The sequence below is a fragment of the Pinus tabuliformis genome, chromosome X (genome assembly GCF_031772625.1).
Source record: "Pinus tabuliformis cultivar Carrire ecotype Pingquan chromosome X, CPIR1, whole genome shotgun sequence".
In the NCBI taxonomy this organism is placed as follows: domain Eukaryota; kingdom Viridiplantae; phylum Streptophyta; class Pinopsida; order Pinales; family Pinaceae; genus Pinus; species Pinus tabuliformis.
The window spans coordinates 1,066,090,983-1,066,117,492 of NC_142308.1; the positions used below are offsets into that span (position 1 = coordinate 1,066,090,983).

A 26,510-nucleotide genomic window follows, 5' to 3' on the forward strand; every position below is an offset into this window, starting at 1 on the left:
GTCCCAAGTTACCTGTTAGTGCTGGCTTGTGGGCCATTGTTTATATGGATATTTTAGCCCTTGCTAAGTCACAAGTTACCTGCTAGTGATGGCGTGTGGGCCACCGTTGAGTCACAAGTTACCTGCTAGTGCTGGCGTGTGGGCCATCGTTACTAGTTGGGGGTTTATATGATATAAGCCCAAAATACCTTAGAATTGGTTTTTCCATTGCCAACTAAGCTGAGCCATGGGTGCTAGAGACATTTTAATGTTAAATCATATGTAATGTCTGCATTATTTGAGGGCGAATATGATGCATTTAATTTAATGAGATTTACATTTTTCCTTTCATACCTAACACCTCCAAATTATATAGGAGTTTCCCTTTTGTACTTTTGGGCTAAGTCTCATGGCTTGGGTTTGAGTTTGGGTCGGGCAATTATTAACTTTGGTTTGAGTTCGAGTTTTATGATGAAGTTTGCCATGAAATATCTCATAAAATAGTAAGGAATAAACATCAATAAACATAAAAAATGCTGTCATGAACATGGAAACTGCAAGGGTAGATGACAAACCTGAGTTATGACATGAAGTTATGAATTTTGAGCTTATGGACTTGGTCAATGACTATGGCGTTTGATAAGTTTTGTTAAACCTCAATTTTTTTTTAAGGTTTGCCAAATTTTGAACCTCAAGACTGAAGTTCTGTGAACGTTGTGACATAGCTTTTGGGATGATTTTCTATAAGTATTTACTTGATTCCTCTTGGTTCAAGTCCTACTGCAGCTTATCTACTACTGATTATACATGTTCTTTTTGACCTTGTGAGAGTTGGGATAAAAGTTTCTTTGATTAAGATGTATTTGCTTTTATGGCTTGGAATGATTGAGAGTCAATATTTCTTGATTATAGTTTTTCTGTCTTGGAGTGATTGTAAAGAACTGGAAAGCTTTTCTCTCCACTAGAGTATTTGTGATACTGCAATGGATGGTTTCATGTTTATTATCCAAACTAACATGTCATTTGCACTGTTAGTATCTTTTCAAAACCTTTTTCGATGGAATTATTTTATGTTTTTGTTTCTTAAATTGCCTTGTCTCTTAGATATAATTTTTTGCTTTAGGAACTCCCTCCTACGATCTCACCTCATTTTCAGTTTCTTGTACTGGAATCTGGAATCTATATTTTTGGATAGAAAAAGACTATTAGTGCGGCATCATGCCTTTTTTGTTTTATCTTGTTGGGGATTCAAGTGTAAGGACTGAAACTATTGGCATTGCCAATGCATCTAGACGAATACCATTAGATAATTGTTGATGCACCATCTTTTATATCGGTGGTGTTTTCCTCTAATTTATTAAGTAAATCTATTTTTTCAATGGTGTTTGGGATCATAAAATGGATTTTATATTTCTTAATAAACAATACATATTCTATTTTTTCAATGGTGTTTGGGATCATAAAATGGATTTTATATTTCTTAATAAACAATACATATTCTGAAATTTATTTGAGATTTTCTGTATGGCTTTTCTCTTTCAGCGATATGAGCATGAACCCTGGTTTGTACATCCTGTGTTATATCATCTATTTTTTTTTATCATCACAGTGGCACCTTATTTCAGTCTTTGGATACCCATCTATTGCAACTAGTATGCTTGTTTGTGCTTGTCTTGCATTTTTTTTGCATAAATGTTGTACGTATTTGCACTAATAAGGCTGCATGGCAGTCTAGTGCATAGGATTGGTGACATTGGTTTCTCAGGATGTGATTAAATGAACTAAGATTGATAATCCATGCATGTTTTCATTTTAGTGCCCTCTTGTTTATTCATTTGTTAGAACTGTTGGATCATATGGTTACTGTAAAAGAATTGGTGGAAATGCAATTGGGATGGAGTTCTTTTGTCTTTCTTCGTTCTATGCTGAAGTTCTGTTTGATGATCAGGTTCGTAACAAGATAATCAAGAAGAGAATTCATGTACGAATTGAGCATGTGCAACCATCTAGGTGTGCGGAGGATGCTATATTAAGAAGAAAAAACAATGACCAATTGAAGGTAGAGGCCAAAGCACGTGGTGAGATCATCAACACCAAGAGGCAGCCTGAGGGCCCTAAGCCAGGATTTATAGTTGAGGGGGCTGTTTTAGAGACAATTACACCCATTCCATATGATGTTGTTGATGATTTGAAGGGTGGATACTAAGGTTTTAGAAAAGTAACTGGGTTTGGTTCTGGGGTTGGGCAAGGTTAACCAAGACAAAAGTCACTCATCGTAGTGGCCAGAAAGGTTTAAAAGCACTGATAACAACCTTTGTAAGTATATTAAACATGTGATATTTTTTTAATAAATTTTGTACAAGAAAGTCATTGTTATCTAATTTCTCCCTATTTACTGATTGATAGGAACTAAAATATGGAAGACCTCCAAATCATTTGGAAAAGGAGGTGCTGCAGCAAAAGAGATGGGTTGAATTTGTTGTTTGGATGGACTCTATGGTATGTAATCTTATTTGGATTTCCAATATACTTTTAAACCATATTTTCATTTTATTTTTTAGTACTATTAGATATTATATCTTACCTCATTTTATGGTTAACATTGTATAACAAAAACATGCGTTGTGTTATGTAATTAATACTAAAATGTAATATTGATTTTTTTTGTTAGAATGCTATAGGTAATGATTGCCAAGACGATGATCCAAATTATGTTCAACATATATCAGGAGATGATGAGGATGAGGATGAGGATGATGGTGGTGAAGGAGTAGATGATGATGATAGTTGCGGTGTTGGTGATGATGTGGATCACAGTAATGAGGATGGTCAAGATGATCATGAGGATGATCTTGGTGGTGGTAGCTAGGCATGCACATGCATTGTTTTTTATGAAGAAATTATTGTGTAGAATGACATTGTTATGTTTAGATGGGTGTTGTGAATTTACCCTATATCAATGAGACATTTTGATTTTGTAATCATACGATGAGTTTGATTTATGTATGTTGTTAATTTATCGTAGAATAATGATATTCATGAAATATTTTGATTTGTTAATCATATTTGAATTTTACTTGTTTTGATTAAAAATAATACTGATTTTATTAGTATTATGTTGCTATTTTATACATGTTTTGAAAATTGTTAATGACACATTGTTATTTTTTTGGATGGATGTTGTCAATTTCTCTTAAATTTCTTTACAAATGATTTTGAATTGTGATATCTACTTTAATGATATTTAGAAACTATCATATATTTCACTATGAATATATAAAGGGGGTCATATATGTAAAGAGAAATATACTCTATATAAGAAGTCAAATGCGGATGTAACCATGGATGCAAAATTGAAAGTAAAATTGGATGTTAAACTAGGAATTAATACAAAATGCAAACAATTGACATACAAAGTGTTTTAAATTAGAAGCGAAAAATTGTGCAATAGTTGACACAAAGAAGGGAACAAAACATGGCATACAAAAGGATATCAAATTGGGCAAAAACAAGGACACATAAATGGGCACCAAATTAGATGCAAAAAAAGACAACAACTAGATGTAAAATAAGATGCAAAGTTGAGCGTTAAAAAGAAGCAAAAAATGTTACAAATTAATATGCAAAATGATGACGCAAATAATGGTGTAAATTTGGGATGCAAACTTGGGTGCAAAAAAGGAAAAAAAAAAAGATGTAAGAAAAGACATAAAACAAGATGCAAAATGGGGCTGAAAAAAGGTGAAACCAAGGATGCCATATTGGATGTAAAAAAATGATTCCTAATCACATGCAAATTTAGGCTCGAACTCAGACACAAAATTATATGCAAATGTGGACAGAAAATGAGGCAAAAAAAGATGCAAATTTGGATGGTGAAAACGATGTAAAACTAGACACCAAAAAAATGCAAAATTGGATGAAAAAGTCGGTGTAAATAATGGTGCAACATTGGACACAAGTAGACACAAAAAAATGGTGCAAAAAGGGGCATAAAATAGCTTAAAATTGGATGCAAAACTTGGTGCAAAAACAAATACAATAGTAGACGTAAAAAATGGCTCTAAATTGAATGTACCATTAGACACAAAATAAGATGCAAAGGTGGACACAACACATGACTCAACATAAGATGCAAATACAAATGCAAATTTGGATGCTCAAAATGATGTAACATTAGATGCAAGAGATGGTGTTAAAAATTATGCAAAATTGGATGAAACAAATGATGCAAAATATGGTGCAAAATGAGATGGGAAAAATGGAGACAAATCAAACGTAAATGTGGATGTAAAAAATGGTCCAAAAAAAGATGCAAAAATGAGCACAAAAATGGATGCAAAGTTTGGTGCTAAATCAAATTCAACACATGGTGCAAAGATAGGCACCAACGCTGGTGCAAAAATAGAAGCAAAAACTAGTGTAAGACTAGATACAAAACCTGGCATAAGACTAGATGCAAAAACTGACACAAAATGGATGCATAAAAAGATGTTAAATTGGATTCAAAATACAGTGTAAACTTGATGCAAATGATGGTGCAAAAATGGAAGCAAAGAATGACACAAAATAGGAAGCAAAAGAGAATGAAAAATAGATGCAAAAAATGACACAAAACTAGAAGCAAAACCTGTCATAAAATAAGATGCAAATCTTGGTTCAAAATTTGAAGCAAAAAATGATGCATAGTTTGGTGTAAAAAATGATGCAAAATCTAGCGTGAAAAAGGATGCAAAATCAGGTGCAAAAAAGGACGTTTTAAAAATTGTACAATAGATCCAGATTTAGCGCCAGGTTGCTCATCACAATTACAAAAAAAATGTACTAAAATCTGGCGCTAAATCTGGCGCAAATCACTGGTTTTGTTGTAGTGAGCGAAGTGGAGCGAAGGATATTTAAAGGACCGCAAGGTAAGTATTTGAAGTCATTGAAGACCTGGATTAAAATGTTGTTATGTGAAAAGAGGGTTATGCAATTACCTTGATGTTTGGGGCTATGTGAAGTGGGATATTATTTAGAAGAAATGGAGGATTTAGCCTAGAATATAGTCCATTCATTGAACCCCCCTAAAGTGACGCCAGAGGGGTAGTGTTGAATACATCGTGAAGTAGTACAGTTAATTACACAGGGTATTTTGAATATACCTAATCCATCCACTCCACCTCCATTTCCACCATTCAACATGGCGAACGTGATGAGGATGCCGATTTTTAAAGGAACAGGGACTAAAGATCCAGAACAATTTTGGTTTGTTGCAGAAGTTGTTTGGACAACACAACATATTACAAAAGATAATATTAATAAAGCACAGTTGGTTACAACCTTGCAGGATCGCACATTAACATGGAATATCAAGTATTGCACTAATAACCACAACGTGACATTGGAAGATACCCAGCTATCTTTGAACAAGAATTTTAGTAAGCCTAACTCATAGCTGCAGTTCGTAATTGAATTTAAGGAAATACAACAGAAGGTAGAAGAGACACCTCGGAACTTTGATCAGACGTTGAAATTCCCTAATCAGGTAGGGTAATATGATAATCACAGATTCCCTACATCACGACTGGTTTATAGCATCGCTCTTGTCACATTTAAGAATACCTCTATCTCAGTAGATGATAACAATTCAAGTGGAATCCTTGGAGATCGCGATGAGGCTAGATACCTCACCCATCCAAGATACAAACCTTGGAGTGCAACAAATTCATTCATAGCTGGAAAGCTTGCATTTGGAATTGCAATGCTTGAAGAAAGGAAAGGAAGCTCAACTGGAGGTGTGTGCTGAGGTCTGGTGTCTGAAATGTAAGAGCCATGCACATGATAAGGACCATTGCCCGGTCTTTAAGAATTATATTATAGGGGGAGGGCTTGTATCCTGAAACTAGAGATAAATGTTGGGATGAGTGCAAGAGATGTGCTGTGGTGTGCTATCTGTAAAGTTATAGGACAACATGATACTGATAACTGCCATTTATTACAAAAGCTTACACAAACCCCTCAACAATTATTTTGCAATTTCTATAAGTCTGTAGGATGCGATGAATGCCACTGTAGGAGTTGTGATTTGATGATGGATATAACCCCTACCTACAGGATGCAGGCAAAAAATTGGCCTCAGGATCAAGGCGCGGGAACCACATGCACAGGATTCCAAGGTCAAGGAAGAGTAAGAGGTGCTGGACCAAGTTGAGGGTGTGGGCAAGTAATCTTCTATAACTGTGGCAAAGTAGGGCACTTCGCGAAAGATTGTACAAAACCCACGCATCCCTCATGTCAGTACTATCGATAATTTTACCATGTTGTAGAGGAATGTCCGGTTCTTATGGAAAAGATGCAAGAAAAGAAGGTGCAGCCCCAGTAGCCTACATAGAACCTTTGATGATGAGTGCAGAGCCCCGTGAGGAGGATCAAAGTATAAATATCATGTTGAGAAGTGGTGTAACAATTGGTGTAGACAAAAGTAAGCAGCCTGAGGAATACAGATGGGTGCGCAAGGCTAATGAGAAGGAAATAGCTTTTGATCTCAATCGAGCTAAGGAGGCCTTCATGGAAGTAAAGAAGAACTTTGATGGGGCCTCCACCTGAGGAAGTCATGAGAAAACACCATAGGCTAGTGTGACACAAGAAGTAGATCCTTCAATACTAACTACTTTCCTGAAGACTTGTATGGAGTTATTGCGCGACCAGAACATAGTAGAAGGGTTACAAGAGTTAATAGATAAATGTGCTAATAAGGAAAATACTCCTATTGAGAAGTGCACGGTAAGAAAGATTGGTAAGAATAAAGCACGAACGAGGCATGAAATGAGGCTAATTGCGCAGATATGTGAGTATGAAATGGACCCGGTAATCTTAGATCTCAGGTCTGATGCGAATTTCCTATCGAAGTAGACATGGGAAAGGATGGGGAGACCTGCGCTGTAATGGTCTCCTATTAAGTTGAGCATGGAAAATCAACAAAATATTATTCCAATGGGGTGCTTATATGGTGTAACACTAGACATTCAAGGTGTGGGTGCGTTGGATGACTTTGAGGTCAATAAAATAGTGGATGATAGTAACCCATACCCCATGATATTAGGAATCGATTGGGCTATTGATATGGATGGGATAATCAACTTAAAGAAGCAGAATATTTTATTTGAGAGGAAGTTGCTCAAGGTTGTAGTGCCACTAGACCCCTGAAGAAGGAACACATTATACTGAACCAGTGTGTGACTATGTAGACAATGTTGAGATTGCAACAAGATGATGGAGCTTAGTGAAAAGAGTTGCCTTCACTAAGTGGGTCCGCAGGCTATTTTTGGCGCAAGTCTATTTTTAGACATATGGATCATGTCTATGGATTGCAGGTTGCTGTTTATGGATGATTGATCAAGTTGGGAAAAAATAGATGGACTTCTATTTTTGATGAAAGTGTGAGTGATCACAGTGTGAGTGATCAAAGTCTATTTTTAGACTAGTTGTCAAAAATAGAAAAGTCAAATATTATTATCTCACAATAATATTTGGACTATAAACTTAATCTTATTCTCTTGGAGCACTTTATTTTGAGCTACAGAGGTGGCACATGCAACTGTCAGAAGGAAATACGCTTTTCTTATGAGTCATTTGAGTTGTTGCATGCATGACTTCAGTTAGAACTCAATCAGTTGAGTTTGGTGGAGTTGATTGTGGAGTTGATGGAGTTGTGTTCAGTTTAGCTTTGTTAAACTGGTTGTATTTAGTCTAACTGGAAAATAGACTAGAGATGAGTTGGGTGAATTAGTTATTAATTAATTCACAAGTTATTAACTCATAATACAACTAATGAATACATCAGTTAACTCAGTTGCATGTCAGTGCATGTTCAGTTCAACAGGGACAGGTGGTAGAGAATCAGATTGCTATCAGTTGTGACTAAAGTTGTGCACCAGATCTTGCACAATCAAGGGATTGAGTATGCCAATGAGTTTGCTCACGTATTTGTCCACATTATAACTTGTGCTCACGTCCAACAAAGAGTGAGTGACTATTTTGTAGGTGAAAAACGAGTTTGGTGAGCCATTCTCATCAGTTCTTGAGCAGTGGAGGCAGGCAAGCAGTGGAAGAGATTTGGAGATCAGATCTGAGCTGTATTGTGTGTAACAGAGGTGGAGATACTTGTGAGAAGTATTATGCTGTGTAATTTTACATGACTCAATCATTAATATACAGATAGTTGGGGTTTTTAGCGAGATGCTTTCCCCGGGATACATACTGTGTTAATGTGTGAATGCTCTTGATGTTTTATTGTTATTGATGCTTCTATATTGATGATCAACATAGAGGAGCTTATGTATTGTGTATGTTTTCCGCAATAGTACATGATCAGGATAATCTCCATTGAATATGTGTTAAATTATTCAAAATTTCTACATGGTATCGGAGTTTCTTGATTTGTAGAAGAGATTTTTACAGGATATCAAGCGAGGATTGATCATCAGATCTACTATTCAGGAAGTGTTTACATTCTATTTCTTCAGGCAGAGTTTGTAATCGGGCTAGGTAGCCTCTGGATTCATCCTTCCTTTGGAAGGTGAGATATCTGGTGAATGCCCATACAATCAATCTCTGTACGAGAAATATTGTGTTCTCACGAATTTTAGATCGGCAGCAGTTGAGTTTGAGCTGGTGGAAAATCGAATTTGCAGCAGTGTTGTTGAAATGTCTTTCAACAGATTGCAAATGTTATTCCAAAGCAAGAGCGACCTGGCGCTCAAGGATAAACTCAGAAACAATAAAGGTGAGAATGGATCTTCATCAAAGGTATCTGATGAAGAGAATTTCGCTTTGGCTACCAAAGCAAAGAAGGGGAAGAACAAGAAAGCTTCTCATTCCGGTGTGAAAGGCAAGAAGCAGGATATGTCCAAGGTGAAGTGTTTTCACTGTCACCAGCACGAACACTATGCCACAAATTGTTCGAAGAAGAACAAGAAAGCTGCTGGATCTGCAGGGGGAGAGGCCTTAGCTTCTCAGTTTGAGCTTGATTTTTCATTGATCGCATGCTTGGTTTCAAGTGTGATGGGATCAGTGTGGTTCTTGGACAGTGGTGCGTCTTTTCACATGACAGGAGATAGAGATTTTTTCTCTGATCTAGAGGACAAAGATCTTGGAGTGCACATCGAGATGGGCGATGATAGTAGATACAGTGCGACCGGTATCGGTACCATTTCCTTTGAGAGGGAGTCTAGTAAACCCTTTGTATTGAAGGAAGTCATGCATGTTCCAGGATTGAAGAAGAATCTCATCTCAGTGGCGATGTTAGAAGACAAGGGGTATGATGTTGTTTTTAGCGAGGGAAAGGCCTTCCCATGCAGCAAGACAACCGGTGAGACCTGGAAGATAGGGGTTCGAGTGAGGAACCTTTATCAGTTGCATGTAGATGGATGCGCAACAATGGCAGGAAAGGCAGAAGGATTGGTGAGCCGGGATGATGGCGAGTTGTGGCACAGGAGATTGGGTCACCTTCACCATGGAGCCTTGAAGATACTGCAACAGATCACTAAAGGGCTTCCTAAAGGCACACTTGCGCAGTTAGATCAGTGCAAGGGGTGTACTTTGGGGAAGTTTGTGAAAGCCACCTTTCACGAGAAGGATAGTCGCGCCATGACGATCCTTGAGAGAATTCACACAAACGTGTGTGGACCTTTCTCAGTTGCTTCGACAGCAAAACACATGTATTATGTGATTTTTGTTGATGATTTCTCTCGTAAGTGCTGGATCTTCTTCATGCAGAAGAAGAGCGAGACATATTCAAAGTTCTGTGAATTCAAAGCACTGGTCGAGAAGGAGTTGGGGAAGAAGGTGAAGGATCTTAGGAGCGATAATGGTGGTGAATACATCTCGGACGAGTTCAAGGATTTTTGCAAGACAGAAGGGATTCGTAGAGAGCTGATAGCTCCCCATAACCCACAACATAACGAGGTAGCTGAGCAGAAGAACAGAACGATTGTGGGTGCTACACGGGCAATGTTGCATGATCAGGGCCTACCCCTTCACTTGTGGGCGGAAGCATGCAATACAACAGTTTATGTGCAGAATTGTTGTCCTCATAGGATACTTGGCATGAGTACACCTGAGGAGACTTATTCTGGTAAGAAGCCTGATATTTCTCATTTGAGGATTTTTGGTGCTAACGTTTACATGCATGTGACGAAGGATGCCAGGAAGAAGTTGGAGCCGACCGCAGAGGTTGGGATATTTGTGGGGTACACTGATACGCCCCACAACTATCATGTGTATTTACCAGACAATGGTAAAACTGTTGTGCGACGGGATATAAAATTTCAGGAGGAGAAAGCCATGAAGTGTTCACTTGAGAGGGAGCTACACTTGCATGCAGATGAGGAGCTATTAGTTCCTAAGGATGAGCTTCAGGACGTGGATAAGCCACAGGACGAGGTTCATGGAGTGGAAGAGACCACTCATGCAGCGCCAACCATCAGAGGGCGAAAGTGCTTGACAGAAGCTGAGCGACTGGCTCAAGATGCAGAGAAAGTTGTAGGACCACCTACAGCCCAACGCAGGCAGAGACAGTCACCTGATCGGTATACTGGATACATGGCTCTTATGAGCAAGTGTGTTGTGACTGAGCCATCCTCTTTCGAGGAAGCTATGGAGGATCCCGCATGGGTAGACGCCATGGTGGAAGAGTATGATTCTATTGTCAGAAACAGTGCATGGGAGATTGTTCCTAGACCAGAAGGGAAATCAGTGGTGGGTTCGAGATGGATCTACAAAGTTAAGCAGGCAGCTGACGGGGGTGTGGAGAAGTACAAGGCAAGATTTGTTGCCCGAGGCTTTTCACAGATTGATGGGATCGATTATGAGGAGACCTTTGAACCCGTCGCAAGGTATTCTTCCATATGGACGATTCTTGCTCTCTCAGCGCAGATGGGATGGCACATTCATCAGATGGATGTGAAGACTGGGTTCCTCAACGGAGTCATTGAGGAGGAGGTGTACATTGAGCAACCCGAAGGCTTTGAAGTCTTCAGCAGCGAGTCGCATGTGTGCAGGCTCAAGAGAGCGCTGTATAGGTTGAAGCAAGCAACACGTGCTTGGTAGACACGGATAGACAGCTATTTCACAGGACTTGGATTCTCCAAGAGCGAGGCGGATCCTAACCTATACTAGATTGTGGTGGAGGGTAAGTTGCTTATCATTGTACTGTATGTTGATGATTTGATTCTAACGGGTGATGAGCTGTTGATACTGTCATGCAAGAAGGATCTTGCTATAGAGTTTGAGATGAAGGACTTGGGCCTCCTTCACTATTTCCTGGGATTGGAAATATGGCAGCGCAGTGGTGGACTGTTTGTTTCTTAGGGCAAGTATGCTTGGGAGATACTGGAGAAGTTCAACATGCATGGCTGCAAGCCTGTTGATACTCCTCTTCCTGGAGGTTGGAGGAAGGAGGATGCCACTTCAGGAGAAGAAGTGGATGCCACTATTTATCGATAGTTGGTGGGGTCGCTGATGTATTTGGTCAATACACGACCTGATATATGCTATGCAGTTAACCAGCTTTCACAAGCTATGGTTAAGCCTACCAAGCTCTTCTGGAAGGCGAGCAAGCATGTATTGTGCTACTTGAGAGGCACATCGGGATATGGTTTGTGGTACAGATAGGAGGATGAGGTGAAGCTATGTGGCTTCACGGATGCAGATTGGGTAGGGAGCCCAACAGACAGAAAGAGCACATCAGGAGGGGTCTTCAGTATTGGATCGACAACAGTTTCTTGGTACATCAGGAAATAGAGATCCGTGGCACTCAATTCAGTGGAGGCCGAGTATATGGCAGCAAGTTTGGATGCATGCGAGGCTATATGGATGAGGAAGATCCTAGTTGGTTTGTTCGGTTCTCATTTGGATCCTACTGTGATTTACTGTGATAACCAGAGTTGCATTAAAATCTCGGCTAATCCTGTATTTCATGATAGATCTAAACATATTGACATCAGGTACCATCATGTCAGAGATTGTGTGCAGTGGAGGATCATGTTACTTTCGTACATTCCAACGGAGGATCAGGATGCTGATATTCTGACGAAGGCTCTCACCAGGAGCAAATTCGAGTACCATCGAGGCAGGATAGGGGTTGCTGATAATCCATATCTTGTCGAGAGGGAGTGTTGAGATTGCAACAAGATGATGGAGCTTAGTGAAAAGAGTCGCCTTCACTAAGTGGGCCCGCAGGCTATTTTTGGCGCAAGTCTATTTTTAGACATAGGGATCATGTCTATGGATTGCAGGTTGCTGTTTATGGATGATTGATCAAGTTGGGAAAAAATAGATGGACTTATATTTTTGATGAAAGTGTGAGTGATCACAGTGTGAGTGATCAAAGTCTATTTTTAGACTGGCTGTCAAAAATAGAAAAGTCAAATATTATTATCTCACAATAATATTTGGACTATAAACTTAATATTATTCTCTTGTAGCACTTCAGTTTGCGCTACAGAGGTGGCACATGCAGCTGTCAGAAGGAAATACGCTTTTCTTATGAGTCAGTTGAGTTGTTGCATGCATGACTTCAGTTAGAACTCAATCAGTTGAGTTTGGTGGAGTTGATTGTGGAGTTGATGGAGTTGTGTTCAGTTTAGCTTTGTTAAACTGGTTGTATTTAGTCTAACTGGAAAATGGACTAGAGATGAGTTGGGTGAATTAGTTATTAATTAATTCACAAGTTATTAACTCATAATACAACTAATGAATATATCAGTTAACTCAGTTGCATGTCAGTGCATGTTCAGTTCAACAGGGACAGGTGGTAGAGAATCAGATTGCTATCAGTTGTGACTATAGTTGTGCACCAGATCTTGCACAATCAAGGGATTGAGTATGCCAATGAGTTTGCTCACGTATTTTCCCACATTATAGCTTGTGCTCACGTCCAAAAAAGAGTGAGTGACTATTTTGCAGGTGAAAAATGAGTTTGGTGAGCCATTCTCATTAGTTCTTGAGTAGGTATTGAGCAGTGGAGGCAGGCAAGCAGTGGAAGAGATTTGGAGATCAGATCTGAGCTGTATTGTGTGTAACAGAGGTGGAGATACTTGTGAGAAGTATTATGCTGTGTAATTTTACATGACTCAATCATTAATATACAGATAGTTGGGGTTTTTAGCGAGATGCTTTCCCCGGGATACATACTGTGTTAATGTGTGAATGCTCTTGATGTTTTATGGTTATTGATGCTGCTATATTGATGGTCAACGTAGAGGAGCTTATGTATTGTGTATGTTTTCCGCAATAGTACATGATCAGGATAATCTCCATTGAATATGTGTTAAATTATTCAAAATTTCTACATGGTATCGGAGCCGCTTGATTTGTAGAAGAGATTTTTACAGGATATCAAGCAAGGATTGATCATCAGATCTACTATTCAAGAAGTGTTTACATTCTATTTCTTCAGGCAGAGTCTGTAATCGGGCCAGGTAGCCTCTGGATTCATCCTTCCTTTGGAAGGTGAGATATCTGGTGAATGCCCATACAGTCAATCTCCGTACAAGAAATATTGTGTTCTCACGAATTTTAGATCGGAAGCAGTTGAGTTTGAGTTGGTGAAAAATCGAATTTGTAGCAGTGTTGTTGAAATGTCTTTCAACAGATTGCAAATGTTATTCCAAAGCAAGAGCAACCTGGCGCTCAAGGATAAACTCAGAAACAATAAAGGTGAGAATGGATCTTCATCAAAGGTATCTGATGAAGATAATTGCGCTTTGGCTACCAAAGCAAAGAAGGGTAAGAACAAGAAAGCTTCTCATTCCGGTGCGAAAGGCAAGAAGCAAGATATGTCCAAGGTGAAGTGTTTTCACTGTCACCAGCACGGACACTATGCCACAAATTGTCCAAAGAAGAAGAAGAACAAGCAAGCTACTGGATCTGCAGGGGGAGAGGCCTTAGCTTCTCAGTTTGAGCTTGATTTTTCATTGATCACATGCTTGGTTTCAAGTGTGATGGGATTAGTGTGGTTCTTGGGCAGTGGTGCGTCTTTTCACATGACGGGAGATAGAGATTTGTTCTCCGATCTAGAGGACAAAGATCTTGGAGTGCACATTGAGATGGGCGATGATGGTAGATACAGTGCGACCGGTATCAGTACCATTTCCTTTGAGAGGGAGTCTGGTAAACCCTTTGTATTGAAGGAAGTCATGCATGTTCCAGGATTGAAGAAGAATCTCATCTCAGTGGCGATGTTAGAAGACAAGGGGTATGATGTTGTTTTCAGCGTGGGAAAGGCCTTCTTGTGCAGCAAGACAACTGGTGAGACCCGGAAGATAAGGGTTCGAGTGAGGAACCTTTATCAGTTGCATGTAGATGGATGCGCAACAATGGCAGGCAAGGCAGAAGGATTGGTGAGCTGGGATGATGGCGAGTTGTGGCAAAGGAGATTGGGTCACCTTCACCATGGAGCCTTGAAGATACTGCAGCAGATCACTACAGGGCTTCCTAAAGGCACACTTACGCAGTCAGATCAGTGCAAGGGGTGTACTTTGGGGAAGTTTGTGAAAGCCACCTTTCACGAGAAGGATAGTCGCGCCACGACGATCCTTGAGAGAATTCACACAGACGTGTGTGGACCTTTCTCAGTTGCTTCGACAACAAAACACAGGTATTATGTGATTTTTGTTGATGATTTCTCTCGTAAGTGCTAGATCTTCTTCATGCAGAAGAAGAGCGAGACATATTCAAAGTTCTGTGAATTCAAAGCACTGGTCGAGAAGGAGTCGGGGAAGAAGATGAAGGCTCTTAGGAGCAATAATGGTGGTGAATACATCTCGGACGAGTTCAAGGATTTCTGCAAGACAGAAGGGATTCGTAGAGTGCTCATAGCTCCCCATAACCCACATCAGAACGGGGTAGTTGAGGGGAAGAAAAGAACAATTGTGGGTGTTGCACGGGAAATGTTGCATGATGAGGGCCTACCCCTTCACTTGTGGGCGGAAGCATGCAATACAACAGTTTATGTGCAGAACAGTTGTCCTCATAGGATACTTGGCATGAGTACACCTAAGGAGACTTATTTTGGTAAGAAGCCTGATCTTTCTCATTTGAGGATTTTTGGTGCTAACGTTTACATGCATGTGATGAAGGATGCCAGGAAGAAGTTGGAGCCGACCACAGAGGTTGGGATATTTGTGGGGTACACTGATACGCCCCACAACTATCGTGTGTATTTTCCAGACAGTGGTAAAATTGTTGTGCGACGGGATATAAAATTTCAGGAGGAGAAATCCATGAAGTGTTCGCTTGAGAGGGAGCTACACTTGCATGTAGATGAGGAGCTATTAGTTCCTAAGGATGAGCTTCATGACATGGATCAGCCACAGGACGAGGTTCATGGAGTGGAAGAGACCACTCATGCAGCGCCAACCATCAGAGGGCGAAAGCGCTTGACAGAAGTTGAGTGACTGGCTCAAGATGCAGAGAAAGTTTTAGGACCACCTACAGCCCAACGCAGACAGAGACAATCACCTGATTGGTACACTGGATACATGGCTCTTATGAGCAAGTGTGTTGTGACTGAGCCATCCTCTTTCGAGGAAGCTGTGGAGTATCCCGCATGGGTAGACGCCATGGTGGAAGAGTATGATTCTATTGTCAGAAACAGTGCATGGGAGATTGTTCCTAGACCAGAAGGGAAATCAGTGGTGGGTTCGAGATGGATCTACAAAGTTAAGCAGGCAGCTGACATGAGTGTGGAGAAGTACAAGGCAATATTTGTTGCCCGAGGCTTTTCACAGATTGAGGGGATCGATTATGAGGAGACCTTTGCACCTGTCACAAGGTATTCTTCCATACAGACTATTCTTGCTCTCTCAGCGCAGATGGGATGGAACATTCATCAGATGGATGTGATGACTGCGTTCCTCAATGGAGTCATTGAGGAGGAGGTGTACATTGAGCAACCCGAAGGCTATGAAGTCTTCAGCAGTGAGTCGCATGTGTGCAGGCTCAAGAGAGCGTTGTATGGGTTGAAGCAAGCACCACGTGCTTGGTACACACGGATAGACAACTATTTCACAGGACTTGGATTCTCCAAGAGCGAGGCGGATCCTAACCTATACCAGATTGTGGTGGAGGGTAAGTTGCTTATCATTGTACTGTATGTTGATGATTTGATTCTAACGGGTGATGAGCTGTTGATACTGTCATGCAAGAAGGATCTTGCTACAGAGTTTGAGATGAAGGACTTGGGCCTCCTTCGCTATTTCCTGGGATTGGAAATATGGCAGCGCAGTGGTGGACTGTTTGTTTCTCAGGCCAAGTATGCTCGGGAGATACTGGAGAAGTTCAACATGCATGGCTTCAAGCCTGTTGATACTCCTCTTCCTGGAGGTTGGAGGAAGGAGGATGCCACTTCGGGAGAAGAAGTGGATGCCACTATTTATCGATAGTTGGTGGGGTTGCTGATGTATTTGGTCAATACATGACCTGATATATGCTATGCAGTTAACCAGCTTTCACAAGCTATGGTTAATCCTACCAAGCTCTTCTGGAAGGCGAGCAAGCATGTATTGCGCTACTTGAGAGGCACATCGGGATATGGTTTGTGGTACAGACAGGAGGATGAGGTGAAGCTATGTGGCTTCACGGATGCAGATTGGGCAGGGAGCCCAACAGAGAGAAAGAGCACATCAGGAGGGGTCTTCAGTATTGGATCGACAACAGTTTCTTGGTACAGCAGGAAACAGAGATCCATGGCACTCAGTTCAGCGAAGGCCGAGTATATGGCAGCAAGTTTGGCTGCATGCGAGGCTATATGGATGAGGAAGATCCTAGTTGGTTTGTTCGGTTCTCATTTGGATCCTATGTGATTTACTGTGATAACCAAAGTTGCATTAAACTCTCGGATAATCCTGTATTTCATGATAGATCTAAACATATTGACATCAGGTACCATCATATTAGAGATTGTGTGCAGCGGAGGATCATGTTACTTTCGTACATTCCAACAGAGGATCAGGATGCTGATATTCTGACGAAGGCTCTCACCAGGAGCAAATTCGAGTACCACCGAGGTAGGATAGGGGTTGCTGATAATCCATATCTTGTCGAGAGGGAGTGTTGAGATTTCAACAAGATGATGGAGCTTAGTGAAAAGAGTCGCCTTCACTAAGTGGGCCCGCAGGCTATTTTTGGCGCAAGTCTATTTTTAGACATATGGATCATGTCTATGGATTGCAGGTTGCTGTTTATGGATGATTGATCAAGTTGGGAAAAAATAGATGGACTTCTATTTTTGATGAAAGTGTGAGTGATCACAGTGTGAGTGATCAAAGTCTATTTTTAGACTGGCTATCAAAAATAGAAAAGTCAAATATTATTATCTCACAATAATATTTGGACTATAAACTTAATCTTTTTCTCTTGGAGCACTTCAGTTTGAGCTACAGAGGTGGCACATGCAGCTGTCAGAAGGAAATACGCTTTTCTTATGAGTCATTTGAGTTGTTGCATGCATGACTTCAGTTAGAACTCAATCAGTTGAGTTTGGTGGAGTTGATTGTGGAGTTGATGGAGTTGTGTTCAGTTTAGCTTTGTTAAATTGGTTGTATTTAATCTAACTGGCAAATAGACTAGAGATGAGTTGGGTGAATTAGTTATTAATTAATTCACAAGTTATTAATTCATAATACAACTAATGAATACATCAGTTAACTCAGTTGCATGTCAGTGCATGTTCAGTTCAATAGGGACAGGTGGTAGAGAATTAGATTGCTATCAGTTGTGACTATAGTTGTGCACCAGATCTTGCACAATCAAGGGATTGAGTATGCCAATGAGTTTGCTCACGTATTTTCCCACATTATAGCTTGTACTCACGTCCAACAAAGAGTGAGTGACTATTTTCCAGGTGAAAAATGAGTTTGGTGAGCCATTCTCATCAGTTCTTGAGCAGGTATTGAGTAGTGGAGGCAGGCAAGCAGTGGAAGAGATTTGGAGATCATATCTGAGCTGTATTGTGTGTAGCAGAGGTGGAGATACTTGTGAGAAGTATTATGTTGTGTAATGTTACATGACTCAATCATTAATATACAGATAGTTGGGGTTTTTAGCGAGATGCTTTCCCCGGGATACATACTGTGTTAATGTGTGCTTGCTCTTGATGTTTTATTGTTATTGATGCTGCTATATTGATGATCAACGTAGAGGAGCTTATGTATTGTGTATGTTTTCCGCAATAGTACATGATCTATATCAGATATACAAGATAACATCGCATGATGAGGATTGAGTCAATCCTAAAATTGATGGATGAATTGCGTGGGACAGGGATAACTCTTGTGCCTAAGATTTAGATGAAGAGCTTGAACATTGGATAACTCTTGTGCCTAAGATTCAGTTGAGCATTATCTATGCTCTGTTGCAATATGATGACCAAGTCGCTGAGGTGTGTCTCGACTGAGGTAAGAAATATTCCTCACTATGATGGTTTGACTGATGTGGAATTGTTTTTAGATGAATTTTAAAGGGAAGTACTAGAAGAGCATTGATTCTAGGCCCTGGAGTTGGTGTTGCATGCTACGTCTGCTCGTTGGTGGGGTACACAAAAGGAGAGCTTTACAAGATGGAGAGAATAAAAAAGAATGATGAAGTTAAGGTTTGGTTATGCTAATACTAGAATGACAGAAAAATATAGTGGGAAGGATGATTCATGTGATCATTTTGAACGATGGACTAAGGTCTGGGGAACCAAACCACAACTAGAATGGGTGCATATTTTCTGTCATATGTTAGATACCATCCCAATGAACTAGTATCTAGAGACATAGCTTCACCATGGCACGACTGAGTGAGACATTTTAAGGGAAAGATTTATATTAACCTTCAACTTTGAGGATGGTTTTGAGAGCATGGATGAGGTGCTACAATAAATAAAAGCAACCATATTCAAAATGCCGACGGAACCGGTAGAGTGGACTCGGCCAGATTGGAGTACACAGTTACCATGTGCTGGAATGCTATAATGTGACTTTTGAAAGAGATGATGATCCACAGAATATTATCATTCTTGAAATAGAAGGACAGCGTGAGGTCAAAGGACCAAAGGTGGCGAACCCAGATATATCAGATCCTTTGAAAACTTGACAAGTGAATATTGGATCTGAAGAAGAACCTAAGTTCACAAAGATAAGAGACTATTGGGACAAAGATACGGTTGATAAAGTAGCTGAACTCCTACATGAGTACCAGGACTTATTCCCAACAAAGTTTTCAGATTTGAAAGGGATTATCAGAGATTTAGGTGTTATGAAGATCACATTGAAACCAGATGCAAAGCCTGTTAAGAAGCGGCCTTATCGGCTGAATCCAAAATATAAAGAGAAGGTGTGCCAAGAACTGGATAAAATGCTAGAAGCTGGTATTATTGAGCTAGTAGAAGAATCAGATTGGGTAAGCCCGATGGTGGTCTAAGGAAAGAAACAAAAGGGCAATATTTGCATATGTGTAGATCTGCAGAAGTTGAATGATGCCTATGTGCATGATCCGTTTCCAACACTGTTTACTGACGAAGTATTAGATAATGTTAGCGGATAGAAGATGTATTCATTTACTGATGGTTTTTTGGGATATCATCAAGTAAAGATCGCGCCGGAAGATTGAAGTAAGACAACCTTCATGACTGGGTGGGGTTGCTTCCAATATATAGTTATGCCATTCAGATTGAAGAATGCACTTGCAATATTTTCCTGGGCAGTGATTGTGGTGTTCAAAGAGTTCATTCATAAATTTTTGTAGGTGTATTTTGATGATTGGATAGTGTGTGGGTTGGTGAAGCACCATGTTGCGAGTCTATGCCGCATGCTAGATACATGTCGAATGTATCAGATCACATTGAACTTAAAGAAGTGTATATTTTGTGTGCCTTTCAGGATTTTTCTTGGCCATGCTGTCTGTAAGAAGGGATTGATGGTGGACCCTGGGAAAATCACCATAATTGTGAATTTGGAAGCTCCTAGGAATGTGAAACAATTGCGTGTGACATTGGGACACACTGGTTACTACAGGAAGTTTATCAAGGCATAATTGTTCAAGAAAGACGTGATGTTTTGCTGGGATGAAGAATATAAGCAAAGTTTAGATGTCTTGAAGGAGAAAATGGTGACAGTGCCTATTTTGGTGTTTCTAGACTGGAAAAAGGAGTTTCATGTGCATGTCGATGCCTCCTGCATTACACTAGGAGCAATATTAACAAAAGCAAGTGAGGGAGAGATTGATCATCTGAAAACTTTCGCAAGCAGAAAGTTATCCAAAGCTGAGAAAAATTACTCCACTATAGAGCGTGAAGGGCTAGAAATGGTCTATGCGCTGCAGAAGCTCAGACATTATTTGTTGGGTACACACTTTAAAGCGTATACTGATCACTTTGCACTGAAGTACCTCGTCAATAAGCCTGTGGTATGGGGGAAGATATGCCACTGGCTACTATTGTTTCAAGAGTATGACTTTGAAGTGGTTTTGAAGCCTGTAAGGTTGAATGTAGACCCAAACCATCTATCAAGGATTGAAGCAGGTGAGGAACCAAGTAGTTTGGAGGAAGGATTGCCAACTACACAAATCTTTGTGGTGTGCATTGTGGATGATCACTTTTCCGATATCATTCAATTTTTATCAATGGGAATAACTCCATAAGGTTTTTCCACTTAACAAAAGAAGGAGTTAGTAGTTCGCGCTATAGATTTCTTATTAATTATGGTCATTTGTATAAGATGGGAACAAATGAGATATTGTGAAGGTATGTGTCAGAGTTTGAATGCACTAGTGTCCTAGCTAAAGCCCATGGAGGAGTGGTGGGAGGTCACTATGCAGGGAAAGTGACCGCGCAAAAGTTTTTCATGCTGGGATATGGTGGCCAACATTACACAAAGATTCTAAGGCATATTGCAAGGTGTGTGATGCTTGCCAAAGGATAGGGAAGCCTTCGCGAAGGGATGAATTGCCTTTAAATCCTAAAGTTTCTTTGCAGGTATTTGATAAGTGGGCCATTGACTTCACATGTCCAATACAACCACCAGGTAAGAAGACATGTGCGTGGTATATCATTACTGCAACTGAGTATTTAACCAGGTGGGCAGAAGCACAACTAGTGAAGGATTGTACAATGACCACTACTGCAAAGTTTCTATTCGAATATGTCTTAACAATGTTTGGACGCCCTAAGATATTAATGAGTGATAGGGGTACACTTTTTTTCAATTAAATGATTAGTGCGATTCTTAAAGAATTTCATGTGTATCATCAGAAGAGCATGCCCTATCACCCACAAGTGAATGGAATGGTGGAAGATTTTAATAAAATTTTGGAGCATGCATTGACAAAGGTATGCAATGTGCAAAGGAATGAATGTGACATTTGCGTACCTATTGTGTTATGGGATTATAGGACGACCCGCAAGAAGTTGACATGACAAATGTCATTTAGGTTGGTTTATGGAATTGGAGTAGTAATGCTGATGGAGTATATTGTGCCACGTTTACGGATTGCAACGTTGACTGAGATGGTGTGTTATATACCTAGGGAGGATAATATGGGGTACCAAGGGAGGTACCCAAGGTAATAATGTAATAATGGGATGGTCCATAGTAATAAATAAGGTGGTTAACCCATGTCATGTAAGGGACCACAAGTAGTTAATAATAATGTAATGGGCTCATGGTATTAGTTGATGGTATGAGGAAACCATGGTAATGATGCATGGTATTGTATGTATGAGGCCTATATAAAGGCTAGAGACTCCACATATGAAGATGAAGAGAAGTATTATTGCATGAACAAGCATATGGCTTGTGGAGTGTTCTCCTTCCTTAAGGAGTGAATGTATGGTGTTGCCCTACCTTAAGGGTTTTGAGATCAATAAAGTGAATCATTTCTATCTTATTGTTTATGGGTTTATTTCTATTTTCATATATTTCTAGTTTAGATCTACAACAAGTGGTATCAGAGAACTTTCTTGGGCACAAAAGTGGAGATTTTTTTTTTATTATTTTGGCAGGGTTTCGGGGGTGGCGACCTTGCAGATCAGATCTGTACGTTTTGGTGCCCGATCTGTAGAATCTAATTGCAGATCTGTATTCTTTGGGAAAAAACACCTGATTTCAAAAAAAAAATCGGTCAAATCGGAGTCCGGATGAATGAGATATCACTAATCTAAAAATCAGTGGGGTTGTAGAAAATTTTCAGGGCAGCGATTTTGCGGCGCAGATCTAGAAGTCCAGGAACAATATCTACAAAATCTAATTGTAGATCTGGATTCTTTGGAAAAAAATACCCAACTTCAAAAAAAAATTAGTCGAATCGGAGTCCGGATGAGGGAGATATCGCTGATTTAAAATCAGCTCTTTTTGCCGAATTTTGGGTGACGGCGGGAGAGTAGCAGCGCAAATATGGAATTCTAGTGTCTGGATCAGGATTTCTATCACATGGGCAGATGCAGAATGATTGCTCCATTTCCAAAAACAGGTCATAATAACGATTCTGAGCAATATTGACGAAACTGTGACATTTACACATTTTCGCCAAGTAAGTGAATTTTTTCCAAACCATTCATGGCTTCTAGCAAGTATCTTATTTTTACAGGAAAGGATAATGGTCCTACTATTGAAGAATACATAAAACAAAAGAAGTGGGTATGGACAAACAATTGGAAATTGTGGGCAGTGCAAGATTTTAGAGATGAGGCGGCCACATGGTGGGGATTACTTAACCAAAAGAAGTGCTCCAACCTGCCCGATGAAGAATTTGAAAAATTACTTTTAGATAGATGGTCTCATGCTAGAAAACAAGAAAAGGAGAAACATGTGGGGTTATTTCCTACTGGTATATCCTTATTTCAGGTTCATGGATTGATTCAGAAGGAGAAAATCATTGTGTATATAAATCCAAGTTGCAAGCAAAATCTCATAAATATCAACTTGACAAAGAAATTGCAAGTCCTAGCAAAACAAATTGAAAATACACAGGTTGATGATAAGGATGTTCAAATTTATAAGGATTTGAAGCTTTCTATGGATAAGTATGTGTTTCATGGTGATTTTTATGCTTCAGATAAGGATAACATGGATGTTGTTTTGGGATACCCTTGGATGGAATTAGTGGGTACTACCAATATTATTGTGCAGAAGAAATTCCTGAAGCTCTGGTATAAAAAGAAGAAAATTACATTGCAGGATATTTCCATTAATAAGCAGGTAGAGTCCAAGGAGGCTGAAGCAGAAGATGTTCAAGGGACTGACACATCAGATGATGAGCCTTTGATGATCAACAATCAAACACAAACAGAGGTTGCAGAAGAAAAGGTTACAGGTGATGATACATCAGAGGAGGGCTCAGTGGTTGAAGTCATATTGAAAAAGAAGACACCACAACAGGCACCACAGCAGAGTGAAGTCAAGAAAAAGCCATCGTGGATTAAAAGTTCAACATATCATCACCCACATCACCCCGCAAGACAATCAAGATGGAAACCAAGTAGTCACATGAAGGATAACGAGGAGAGAAGATCCACCCACTACACATCAACACAGAAGAGCTGCCACGGTCAACTTCCATCTCAAGCGAGCGAGGCACCAGCAAGATCAAGGGTTCACCTTTCTCTTGGATGGCTAGATGCACGTGCATGGTATCAGTGGACTACTCTTTTGAGTAGATCTTATTATTTGTGTTCTTCCCATGTTTCGGGGACGAAACATGCTTAGGGGGGTGGAATGTTATATACCTAGGGGGGATAATATGGGGTACCAAGGGAGGTACCCAAGGCAATAATGTAATAATGGGATGGGCCATAGTAATAAATAAGGTGGTTAACCCATGTCATGTAAGGGACCACAAGTAGTTAATAATAATGTAATGGGCTCATGGTATTAGTTGATGGTATGAGGAAACCATGGTAATGATGCATGGTATTGTATGTATGAGGCCTATATAAAGGCTAGAGACTCCACATATGAAGATGAAGAGAAGTATTATTGCATGAACAAGCATATGGCTTGTGGAGTGTTCTCCTTCCTTAAGGAGTGAATGTATGGTGTTGCCCTACCTTAAGGGTTTTGAGATCAATAAAGCATGGAAAATTTTAGGGGCTAATGTTCGCCCAGTGGGCTAATTTTCCATGATTTTTCCAAAAAAAAGATTCGCCAATTTCCAAATTTATAAAAGACGATTCGCCCAAATTTTAGAATATAAAATTATTTTACCTTAAAAATCGCCAACATTATAGAGAGACTATATATAAAATAATTATAAATTTGATTAATTTTACAAATATATCAATAAACATTTATAATTTGCATATTAGGGATTAGTGAGATTCGCCAACGTTTTAAACTTCAAGAAAATTTTCCATCCTTAAAATTTTCCTTGCAATAAAGTGAATCATTTCTATCTATTTCTATCTTATTGTTTATGGGTTTATTGCTATTTTCATATATTTCTAGTTTAGATCTACAACAAGTGGTATCTGAGCACTTTCTTGGGCACAAAAGTGGAGATTTTTTTTTTATTATTTTGGCAGGGTTTCGGGGGTGGCGACCTTGCAGATCAGATCTGTACGTTTTGGTGCCCGATCTGTAGAATCTAATTGCAGATCTGTATTCTTTGGGAAAAAACACCTGATTTCAAAAAAAAAATCGGTCGAATCGGAGTCCGGATGAAGGAGATATCACTGATCTAAAAATCAGTGGGGTTGTAGAAAATTTTCAAGGTAGCGATTTTGCGGCGCAGATCTAGAAGTCCAGGAACAATATCTACAAAATCTAATTGTAGATCTGGATTCTTTGGAAAAAAATACCCAACTTAAAAAAAAATCAGTCGAATCGGAGTCCGGATGAGGGAGATATCGCTGATTTAAAATCAGCTCTTTTTGCAGAATTTTGGGTGACGGCGGGAGAGTAGCAGCGCAAATATGGAATTCTAGTGCCTGGATCAGGATTTCTATCACATGGGCAGATGCAGAATGATTGCTCCATTTCTAAAAACAGGTCATAATAACGATTCTGAGCAATATTGACGAAACTGTGACATTTACACATTTTCGCCAAGTAAGTGAATTTTTTCCAAACCATTCATGGCTTCTAGCAAGTATCTTATTTTTACAGGAAAGGATAATGGTCCTACTATTGAAGAATACATAAAACAAAAGAAGTGGGTATGGACAAACAATTGGAAATTGTGGGCAGTGCAGGATTTTAGAGATGAGGCGGCCACATGGTGGGGATTACTTAACCAAAAGAAGTGCTCCAACCTGCCCGATGAAGAATTTGAAAAATTACTTTTAGACAGATGGTCTCATGCTAGAAAACAAGAAAAGGAGAAACATGTGGGGTTATTTCCTACTGGTATATCCTTATTACAGGTTCATGGATTGATTCAGAAGGAGAAAATCATTGTGTATATAAATCCAAGTTGCAAGCAAAATCTCATAAATATCAACTTGACAAAGAAATTGCAAGTCCCAGCAAAACAAATTGAAAATACACAGGTTGATGATAAGGATGTTCAAATTTATAAGGATTTGAAGCTTTCTATGGATAAGTATGTGTTTCATGGTGATTTTTATGCTTCAGATATGGATAACATGGATGTTGTTTTGGGATACCCTTGGATGGAATTAGTGGGTACTACCAATATTAATGTGCAGAAGAAATTCCTGAAGCTCTGGTATAAAAAGAAGAAAATTACATTGCAGGATATTTCCATTAATAAGCAGGTAGAGTCCAAGGAGGCCGAAGCAGAAGATGTTCAAGGGACTGACACATCAGATGATGAGCCTTTGATGATCAACAATCAAACACAAACAGAGGTTGCAGAAGAAAAGGTCACAGGTGATGATACATCAGAGGAGGGCTCAGTGGTTGAAGTCATATTGAAAAAGAAGACACCACAACAGGCACCACAGCAGAGTGAAGTCAAGAAAAAGCCATCGTGGATTAAAAGTTCAACATATCATCATCCACATCACCCCGCAAGACAATCAAGATGGAAACCAAGTAGTCACATGAAGGATAACGAGGAGAGAAGATCCACCTACTACACATCAACACAGAAGAGCTGCCACGGTCAACTTCCATCTCAAGCGAGCGAGGCACCAGCAAGATCAAGGGTTCACCTTTCTCTTGGATGGCTAGATGCACGTGCATGGTATCAGTGGACTACTCTTTTGAGTAGATCTTATTATTTGTGTTCTTCCCATGTTTCGAGGACGAAACATGCTTAGGGGGGTGGAATGTTATATACCTAGGGAGGATAATATGGGGTACCAAGGGAGGTACCCAAGGTAATAATGTAATAATGGGATGGGCCATAGTAATAAATAAGGTGGTTAACCCATGTCATGTAAGGGACCACAAGTAGTTAATAATAATGTAATGGGCTCATGGTATTAGTTGATGGTATGAGGAAACCATGGTAATGATGCATGGTATTGTATGTATGAGGCCTATATAAAGGCTAGAGACTCCACATATGAAGATGAAGAGAAGTATTATTGTATGAACAGGCAT

General features: G+C 39.7%; 1 long non-coding RNA gene across 1 annotated transcript; it reads left to right on the top strand.

The window, feature by feature from the left end:
* The first annotated feature begins 1,357 nt into the window (after positions 1-1,357).
* On the top strand, positions 1,358-3,046 carry LOC149143503 (uncharacterized). The gene is made up of 3 exons (XR_016265015.1): positions 1,358-2,295; positions 2,386-2,478; positions 2,651-3,046. It is a non-coding gene; the product is annotated as an uncharacterized LOC149143503 (long non-coding RNA).
* The last annotated feature ends 23,464 nt before the right edge of the window (positions 3,047-26,510 follow it).